This window comes from Xyrauchen texanus, chromosome 13, assembly GCF_025860055.1.
Source record: "Xyrauchen texanus isolate HMW12.3.18 chromosome 13, RBS_HiC_50CHRs, whole genome shotgun sequence".
Classification (NCBI taxonomy): Eukaryota; Metazoa; Chordata; class Actinopteri; order Cypriniformes; family Catostomidae; genus Xyrauchen; species Xyrauchen texanus.
In genome coordinates, this window is record NC_068288.1 from 40,666,374 (window position 1) to 40,674,748 (window position 8,375).

Consider the following 8,375-nt stretch of genomic DNA (forward strand, 5'->3'; position numbering starts at 1 on the left):
CAGAGACATACAAGGAAAAGAATTACATTTTATTTAAATTAGCCTACGGGTGCATTTATACTTATTTATACATCCTGTAGCAGTGCAAAAATACGAGCTAAAGGCATTAGTTATGCCTTTAAAGGCATTAGAGTTAATGATCTCACTCCAAAAAATTCTAAATATGGTATTCTTGGCAGACCTTTGAAAGGATACAGACCCATAGTCTGTGTCAAAGGAATTGGAAAGACAAGTTCATCAGGTTCATTGTTTAAAATAGTTTTAAAAATCAAGACGACATACATTGGATTAGAGCCATTCATTGCTGTTAATTATTTAACTTTTTTTAAACAGCGACTTAGATATTTGATGCAAAGGTTTAGAGTATATTCAGTAATTGAGTGCTCATAGTTATAAAAAATGTGCAGTAAAATTATTAAAAAGGCCTACAAGTAGTCTATTCGCCATTCTTTATTCATGGTGGTCTGTCAAAAAAAATTATTATTGAAAATTTTGAAAGACCTAATTATAAGTGGAAGACTAAACGAATGAATTTGCCACTGTAAAGGGAGGATGCTATATATTTGTATGTAAATGTTAGGTGAAATGGGGTCTATCATTCACTTATAAATGATTTAAAAAATATATATTTATTTTAATAAAATGTAATAGTTATTTGCGTCGCTGGATTACTATATTGACAAGTGTTGGGTTGTGATCAGAAAAACTATGCCTTGTTTAAAATTTAAGGGAGCACTCAGTACTTCTTTCCTAATGTTAAAAGTTTAACTTAAAAAAAAAAAATTTAAACGTGCACTTTTTTTTGTTCATGTCATCTTGGCTTTACAGTGACACCTAGTGGAGTAGATGCAGCATTATTCAATAGCTTTCAGTTACAGATGACATTGTAGAATTTCACTACTGTCAGTCAGCCATGATTCATTTAATCCAAGAGTTAGTGTCCAATAACAAGATGGTTACTGAGATTAAGCAAGTAGGATTCAGTTGGTCATGTGATTAAAAATGGCAGCCCCCATGAGGGCACCCCTGCTCCACGTAGAATAAAACAGCTTTTATAAGGTTACTGCTATGACTAAAGACTTCATCTCATGCGAGTCGTCATGCTTTTATACATAGGTTTCAAAATTACAATTAATTTCTTAAGGAATAAATTTTAATATGGAAAAAAAAAAAGATTGAGTGCACCTTTAATAGCAATTTTGTAACTTATATAAAATCATAACCATGTCAGGTCCGGGGCTCGAACCCAGAGTGTGCTGCTGGCAACCTAGAGCACTAACCGCTATGCAAAGAAGCTGTGTGGACCCAAACTGCACAGAATGACAAGAGGGAGGACTTTAGGGAAAACGAAGCGGTCTTTACTTGGGTTTATTCATTTTTACATTTACATTTATGCATTTGGCAGACGCTTTTATCCAAAGCGACTTACAGTGCAATTATTACAGGGACAATCCCCCCGGAGCAACCTGGAGTTAAGTGTCTTACTCAAGGACACAATGGTGGTGGCTGTGGGGTTAGAACCTGTGACCTTCTGATTAACAGCCCTGTGCTTTAGCCACTACGCCACCACCACTCCTATTCACCACTCCTATTCAAGAAGAACATCAGATCAATCATCAAAAAGCAGGGCTGAAGAAAGTACAGATCCTCAATGGCTTGATGCTGGCAAAACATGTACAAAAGCATAGAACGAACTTCCCAAACAAGAAGGTCCAAAGATATTGGAGAAAGTCGGTCAATGACACACAACAGGCACCCCCCCCCCCCTTTATGGCCAGCTCCAGACGGATGGCTGATGGGATGTGAAACAGCAAAGGTATTTCTCCAACTCCTGATTTATCCGTTCTGTTTGGCCATTTGACTGAGGGTGGAAACCTGAGAGACTGACAGAAGAGCCACAGAGAGACCAGAATGCTTTCCAATAACGTGACATAAATTGGGGCCCCCGAGCAGTAACAATGTCCACTGGAATTCCATGGATCCTTACAACATTTTGAAGAACAATATCAGCGGTTTCTTTAGCAGAAGGAACTTTAGGTAAAGGAATGAAATGTGCAGCTTTAGAGAAGCGTTCCACCACCACTAGGACAACAGGGTTACCTTCAGACACTGGCAAACCAGTGATAAAATCCATTGATATGCGAGACCAGGGATGTTGTGGGATGGGCAAAGGGTGTAGAAGACCGGCAGAATGGTGATTAGATGACTTCTGTTGAGCGCAGACTGGGCAGGCTTGCACAAAAGATCGGATCTCTCTGGCCACCAAAACCTTCTTCGAATAAAATCCAAAGTCTTCTCTATACCAGAATGTCCAGCAAGGGAAGAGGCATGGCCCCACTGAAGGACTGCAGATCTTACTTTCTTGGGAACAAACAAGCATCCTGTTGGAACCTTATCTGGAATGCGTGCGCCATGTAGCGCCTCACGGACAGTATCTTCAATGGACCGGCAAACTGGTGCCAGGATGCAATCTCTGGGAATGATGAATTCTGGGGAACGGTCCTTCTGGGAACAATCATATTGGCATGAGAAGGCATCAGCTTTAACATTCTTTGACCCAGGTCTGTAAGAGATAACAAAATTGAAACGGGTATTTAAAAAAAAAAAAAGGAAAAAAAAGAAAAAAGGGGACCACCTAGCTTGCCGAGGGTTAAGGTGTTTTGCCTGCTGTAGATAGGACAGGTTCTTATGGTCGGTCCACACAATGAAAGGATGCTTGGACCCCTCCAGCCAGTGGCGCCACTCTTCCAGTGCAAGTTTTACAGCTAGGAGTTCTCGGTTACCCACATCGTAATTTCTTTCTGCTGAAGACAGGCTTCTGGAAAAGGAGCATGGATGAACCTTGTTATCTTTGACTGATCTCTGAGAGAGTACTGCTCCGATTCCCACTTCAGATGCATCCACTTCCACAATAAAAAGGTAATTCAGGGTCTGGGTGGATCAAGATTGGTGCAGAGGAGAACAGTTTCTTTAATCTGTCAAAAGACTTCAGGGCTTCAGCAGTCCAGTGAATAGAAGTGGGTGAATCCTTAGTAAGAGCAGAAATGGGTGCTGCAATTGTGCTGAAGTTACGAATAAACTTCCTATAGAAATTGGCAAAGCCAAGCAATCTCTGTACCTGCTTCAGTGTTTTGGGCATGGGCCAGTTAGTGATGGCAGATACCTTCCTTGATTCCATCCGGAGGCCTTCTTGGGAGACAACATAATCTAGGAATGAGACTTGGGACACATGGAAATCACTTTAAGCTTTACGAAGAGATGACTCAAGTAGCTTCTTCAGAACCTGTCGGACATGGTGAGTGTTCCTGTAGTGTGTTTAAGATTAAAATGTCATCTAGATAAACAAACACAAAACGATTCAACATTTCCCTTAAGACATCATTGATGAATGCCTGGAACACTGCTAGGGCATTAGCTAATCCATGACCTGGTACTCCCAGTGGCCAGTAGGGGTACTGAAGGCGGTCTTCCATTCATCACCCTCCTTTATGCGTACCAAGTTGTATGCACTCCGCAGATCTAATTTCGAAAATATTTTTGCTCTCTGAAGCCGATGACGTGAATAGGAGAGGGTAGCGATTCTTAATAGTTATTTTATTGAGCCCACGATAGTCTATGCATGGCCTAAGTTTTCCATCTTTCTTGGGGACAAAAAAGAACCCAGCACTAGCTGGTGAAGTTGAAGGGCGTATGAAGCCAGTCCTTAAAGCATCTTCAATATATTCATTCATGGCCTTAGTCTCTGGGGCAGAGAGGGAAAATAGACAGCCTCTTGGAGGTAATGTGCCAGGAAGGAGGTCAATCGCATGATCGTATGGTCTATGAGGTGGGAGCTTGGTAGCACATTGCTTATTAAATACTTCCCTCAAATCATGGCATAGGTGTCAGATCTAGTGGATTATTCAAGGAACAAACACTCACCTCTTCAACTGCTGCCAGAATTTCTTTACTCTCTGCCACAGAGGAAGTAGGAGAGCTGCAGTTGTCCTTACATGCAGGGCCCCAATGGCGAGGAGTTCCCAAGGCCCAAGAAAATTAAGGGTTGTGGATCCGCAACCAGGGGTTGCCCAGGATAAGAGGTTCTCTGGAAGATTCGATAAGATAAAACCACCATGAAATTATCTTTCTTCAATGGTTAAATGCAGAGGAACGGTTCTATATTTGATCATTCCAGATCCAATAGGCCTACCATCCAGAGCTTCAACTTTCCAGGATGAGGGACAAGTCTCATAGGGGATACGCATCTTCTTTGCCAGTCCAGTGTCCAGAAAATTGTCAGCTGCCCCTGAATCCACAAATGCTTTTAATGTAATTGTCCTCTCCTTAATATCACACCAAGTAAGGGTACACCAACAGTAAACGGGAGTGAGGAGTGTCAAACTGCACAGTCCTACTCTCTAAGGTCTCCACGCCCCCTAGCAAGCCTGGGTTTTTAATGTTAATTCGGGGCAGGCAGATCGCATGTGACCAGACCCTCCACAGTAGAAACACAGACCGTCTCTCAGCCGTTTCTCTCTCTCCTTAGGTGATAGGCGGGTTCTGCCCAGCTGCATTGGTTCTCCTTCTGAAGTTGCCGATCTTAACCAACAGACAGGAGCATTAATGGATGGTAACATGGGCATGACTCTGGGAGAGGAACGCTCTCTTCGTTCACGAATACGGTTATCAATGCGGATGGCCAAGGTTATGAGTTCCTCCAGACTTGAACCCCAGTCTCTACTAGCTAATTCATCCTTCAAAGGCCACGGTAGAATGTTGAGCCTCTGAATCCCATTTACTCTCAGAAGCCAGAGTACAGAATTCAATGGCATAATCGGCCACGGATTGATGCCCCTGACACAGGTCCAGTAGCCGCCTCGCTGCCTCACTTCCACTGACTGGATGGTCAAACACTTGTTGACGAGTCTCTGTGAAGCACTTTAGTTCTGAGCAAATGGGGGACTGTTGTCTCCAGAGGGTTAAGGTCCAATCCAGTGCACAATCACACAACAGGGAGATTAAGTATGCAATCTTAGCCTTCTCAGTAGCAAAGGAAGAAGGTTGAAGTTCAAAGATGAGACACTTGAGTCAGCAAACCCTTGCAGGTACCAGGCTTCCCATAGTAGCGCTGAGGGGCTGGGATCTTTGGTTCCTGGGGCATGGGCACAGCTAATGGAGGATCTGGTACTACCACAGTTTCGAGACAAGCATGCTTGTTGTTGCAGAGACTCCCCAATTGGGTTCACAGCATCTGTCAGCCTCTGAAGCAGTGTCTCGTGTGTTCCAAGCAAAACTCCCTGTTTACTGATGGCTCCATGAATGTGTTCAACCTCTGCTGAGTCCATCATGTTGTTGCAGCCCAGTCTTGCTGTCAGGACCAGGGCTCGAACCCAGAGTATGCTGCTGGCAACCCAGAGCACTAACCACTATGCTATGGATTTGTGTGGACCCAAACTGCAGAGAATCACAAGAGGCAGGACTTTAGGGAAAACAAAGCAGTCTTTACTTGATGTTCTTCTTGAATAAATACAACAGATCAATCATCAAAAAGCAGGGCTGAAGAAAGTACAGATCCTCAATGGCTTGATGCTGGCAAACCATGTCCAAAAGCATAGAACAAACTTCCCAAACAAGAAGGTCAAAAAAAAAAGTCTTGGAGAAAGTCTATCAATGTAATCAAAAGTAGTTCAAATTGGAACAGGCCTTTACATCAGGTCTGCCTAAACAGAAGAACTTCAAGACTGAGCAAAGATACAATCAAAAGCAGGGCTTATATATACACATACACACACACTCTAACAAGCCAGGCACAGGTGATATCATTAAGCTAATAATGAACAGGAAATTAGGAGGAAGTTGTGGAAGGACTCTAGTTCCCCTCTGCTGGACAGACCGTGGTGTGACAGACTATTGACATTAATTATTTAGATGAAGACTCCAGTCATATCAGTAACCTTATAAAAGCTGTTTAATTTTACATGGCAGGTCCCCATGGGGGCTGCCATGTTATGATCACATGACCAGTTGAATACGCTTGATCTCAGTGACCGCCCTGTTTTTGGACACTTTTACTCATGGATTAAATTAATTATTGTTGAGTGAATACATTTTGCACACACACACACACACACACACACACACACACACACACACACACACACACACACACACACAAACAAAAAAACAGTAACATCACAAGGACAGTTTTGAAATATCAATGTTGTTTATGTCATATTTGATCAAGTTCAGTATAATTAGCTTTTATTTTAACTGTTGTACTTTATTTAAATGTAATAAGTACGTATTATGAGTGACGTAATATCTTGAATCGATTTAAATTCTCACTCTTCTGACTTTTAGAAGGGAAACGAAAACAGCAACGCTTAAGTGTAGGCATGACAATTAAGCACTAGGGGGCGACAGATATTTGTTTTTGAATTGTTTGCATAATTTCACCCATTACCGTTTACTGTAGACACTTAACTGTTCAAAATGTCTAAATACCCTCTTACATTAGCCAGGCATGCTGAAGGAAGGCATTTCCTTGTTTGAAATCTCCATGGTATGTCAGTACAACCCACAGTTCATTAATCCTATTAATATTCTTTGTGAATTAAATAAAAGGATGGGGCTCTTGGATTTGTCACAGCAGACTGTCCATAGGGAACTATCCTACAAACAATCAAGAGCGAGGCATGATTGTTTATTCTATTGACATGGAAAATTCTCTCCCATTCTTCATCAGAGCTTTGAAATTGTTGAGTATACATAGCTGTTTGGAATTACTGTTGGCCATAAAGTATCCTGAGCTAATTAGCAAGAGAAACTGTGTGAAAATTATTTTGAAAGTGATTGCTTGACCCTCACTTTTACACTATATACATGCTGATGAAGGATATGCAAACCTAACAATCCAGTCCATTATTCCACCCTAAATTTAACTTTTGACCCCACAGACCCAAGCCAGAGGATTGCAGGAATCCAGACATGACTTCATCATCTGGTCATGCACCTGACCTTTGGCATGTCGTCACCCTTTGTTTACACAATCAAACCTGGGTTTAACACACCACAATCCATCTTTTTTTTTTTAAGGTTTCCATGCGCTGCATAAACAAATGTATTCAACAGCCTGATTTGAGCAAAACACCTGTTTTTGGTTGCTAGAATTGGCTTTTAAGGAATTTTACTTGCCAGGCCATTTTTCTAAGCATCACGCTGAAACATCTAAAACATTCCAATGTAAGGCCTTTTCCATGTGTTGTTCCTCTGGTGTGAGAGGCACACCATCTGTTAAAATGTGAGATTGGTGGGGCTTGGGTAGCTCAGCAAGTAAAGACTCTGACTACCACACCTGGAGTCGCACGTTTGAATCCAGGGCATACTGAGTGACTCCAGTCAGGCTTCCTAAGCAACCAATTGGCCTGGTTGTTAGGGTGGGTAGAGTCATGTTGGGTTAACCTCCTCGTGATCGCTATAATGTGGTTTGCTCTTGGTGGGGCACGTGGTGATTTGTACGTGGATGCCACGGAGAATAACGTGAAGCCTCCACAAGCACTAGGTCTCCGCAGTAACGCAAGCCACGTGATAAGCTGCGAAGATTGACGTTCTCAGAAGCAGAAGCAAGATTCGTCCTCCACCATCCGGATTGAGGCGAGCCATTATGCCACCACGAGGACTTAAGAGTGCATTGGGAATTGGGCATGCCAAATTGTGGAGAAAATAAAATAATAAATGTGAGATTGGCCTCATGAACACTTTTAACAAATTCTATGACTTCTTTAGTGTATCTGACATCTCGGCTCATCTGTTGACTTTCTTAGCCTGACGTATGGAGGTCAGGTCATGCCTGAGTCGCATCGTTTTCACATCAAGATAATAAAAATATGAAAGATTTTCTATAACTCCTGTAAGATGAGGCCATGTGTAAGAATTAAGGACTCATCCCTTATTTATCAATAAAAGAAGCAGCAAAAATCGCGGTTACTGTAACGCATTTACAGTGGAATTGAATGGGGCCAGTCCATAAACGCTAAAAAGCACACAGTTTCAAAAGTATTGCCAAAAGATGTATACATTATATGTGTTAACATGGATTTAGTGAGATTAAATTTCTTTTCAACCCTATCTGTGTAAAGTTATGTCCTTGTCGTCATGACAACAAAACCTTGAAATCCTGGTTTTGGATACAACTTTATGCAGATATGTTAGTAAGCAATATTATTACACTAAAATCATGTTAACACATTTACTGTTTATGTATTGTGGCAATACTTTTGAAATAATGTGTATTTTAGTGTTTAGTGCCCATTCACTTCCATTGAATTTTCACATATTTTGAAAAAAACCTCCCATGTCCCTTCCTGGTATTCTTGCACGGATACCAATAAAAAGTA